A 2684-nucleotide genomic window follows, 5' to 3' on the forward strand; every position below is an offset into this window, starting at 1 on the left:
AGATTTTGTTATTTTTTGTCCAAACAAACTGAGTGCGTTTGCTGAATATTAATAGAAGCAGCATTGCATTAAAATTATTTTAAAAAAACGGATAACAGTTTGTTACTTCACAATGCATTTTTCGTTTTAAATTTTTTTGATCAATGCTTATGTTTCAATAGTTTTTTTTTCAAAATAAGATTTTTAATAGAGCAAGGCTTATTTTTCAAAGAAATACTTTTTCTAAGTTTTTGATTGCGAATTTTTTGGCGCCCACAGCTCAGGGCATATCTTTTGAATACAAAAGCTAGCCGACCAAATTTAAAATCTCAATCGAAGACAACAGACATCAATTTTTTTCAGCCTCTAATCTTATATCAAGGAACTGAAGTATTTCAATTGTTTTGTTTACTGACAGAGGAAACTCGATTGTCTAGAGTATCTGTCCAGTACTTATACACTGAGTGCTCAGATTCGCAACTTCAAAGCTAGAAAATCTTTAGTTTGTTTTACTGTAACTCAGAATATGTTATTTCGATTCAAATGAAATTTTTCATGTCTGGTATGCAACGAAATTTAAAGACATGCAGTCTGCACTGGTGCAAATTTTGATGAAGCAATTACAATGCCTAAAAGTTTGAGTTTGTTCGAAATGATCCTACAAAAATTGTTTTCCCACTCTTCACGTTATAATAAAGCAGCTTCAATTCCTTGTCTTATGATGGCGAACATTAGGCTTGTCTTATCAAAAGATGTTAGTGAAGTTTAACTCAAACTGACCATTATACCAGACATGTTTCTACAATTACACAGTAAAAAAAAACGTTTTCTTTTTCAATTTGATAGATTTGAAGTAACCGATTTAACTTGATTTGAAGCACCTGGAGTGACGCCTCTCTCAAAAGGGCCTGAGTGGAACAGTCCTGCAAATAACTGTTGATTGATTTTTTACGACAATTGTTTAAATCATGTGAATTTTTTTGTTTGTATTTTTCCTAAACTTGTAAGCTGTTTGGCATAGATAATTTTTCCAGCAGCTGTTGAACTAAACAAGGGGGTTTGTTTTCAGCTCGACCTCAGAAGAAGGGGCTTAAAAAAAGTATAATTGTCAAATTTAGCTTGTGACTCATTGCAAACAGCAAATTACAAAGAACCCTGTCGAGTCCTTTGACCCGGTTGCTATAGAGGTGTGCACACGTGGCTGGGCTCATGCAGATGAACGAATCGATCCCCCGAGGGAGCAGAGTTTTGTGAAAGTGGTCTGAACGAAAGAAACAACCCCGAACATATATATATTCCTCAATTTTCTCCAAATTCGAAACATTAAGACAAATTAACTTGCCTTAATTCAATCTGAAACGCAATAATTCTCCGCTTACTCTTGTTTTAAGAACGTAAATTTTTGTGCGTTACGCACACCCGAATTGACCAATTTTCCAATCGGCATGATTGTATAAAAAACCATCACAGGTAAAATATCTTTTTGAAATTGAGCTACAGACAGCAGAATCTTTCAGATGCTATAAAAAATTGTTAAAAATTCTTAGTTAAAGATTCGAAAATTGACTGATTAAAAAAACCACCCCAAGCATAAATATTCTTCTGCACTTTCTGCGAAAGTCGGAACAAATCTTCAGACTGCTAAATCCCGAAACTGCATTTGGCTACGAAATAATTGAGTTTTTAAGTGTATATTAATTAGTCTTCTATCTTTAGGAGCCCTCTTGAGGTACGTGAAACCTACTTGAAAAATCATATCATTCTTGAGCTGTGAGTGCTTAGAAGAAATAAAAAGTACCAAGTAGAACATTTTGTTCCAGCAGATTTTAAATGATGCTGGTTTAATGGATTTTAAATTTTGCCACAATATTTGGAACTGATAGCAGCAATTACTTGCTGTGCTGAAAAAGACGTATTGGAAATATCAAAAACTTCCAGCCATTTCTTCTCGACACTGAGATTAAAGTTTTGATTTTTTAAATCGAAAAGTTCGAATAATTTGAATAACTAAAAAGTCTTCGATATGATAATTTGATTTCGTAAACTGTTTCGAGATACCTAATTTGGCGATACTCTTTGAGAAAAAAAACACTCCTTCCCAATTCGTAGACGGAGCCATACGTTAAGACTCCATTTGCTCATCAACTTAAAAAACTGCTGCATTAAGCAGGGGCGGATTTAGGGGGGGGGGGGGTTGCGGACGCCCCCCTCTCAGGGATTCGACCCCCTGCCGACCCAAAGGGTCCCCCCTTTGATACTTTTTCAGAAATCCGTTTTTGGCCGACCGACCCTAAAATTTTTCTAAAGGCGCATTCGGCGCCAATATATACTAACTTTGAGGGGGAGCGCGCGCCAAAAAAAAACGCGAAATTTTTCAAAAAGTGCCCAAAAACGGCTTTTTTGACTGTTTTTTAAAAAATTTGCCTGCGGCGCAGAACATTTAGCCAAAATAGGGGCAAAACAGTGCTCTGGGAGACCTCGAAAAATCAATTTGGTCGACCTAAAAAAAAAAGTCGTCAAAATTTTGGAACATTTTTTGAAAATCCGCCCCCCCCCCCTCGAGAAAATCCTAGATCCGCCCCTGGCATTAAGTCTATGAAAAAGTTGGGCTGCTGCATCCTTTCTTCTGTTCATGTTTCTTAACTTTGTGAAAAATCTCAAGATCTTGAAATTTTAAAAGAAGCTCCATAATTTCAAAAAAAAGG

The sequence above is a fragment of the Symsagittifera roscoffensis genome, chromosome 2, assembly GCF_963678635.1.
Source record: "Symsagittifera roscoffensis chromosome 2, txSymRosc1.1, whole genome shotgun sequence".
Taxonomy (NCBI): domain Eukaryota; kingdom Metazoa; phylum Xenacoelomorpha; order Acoela; family Convolutidae; genus Symsagittifera; species Symsagittifera roscoffensis.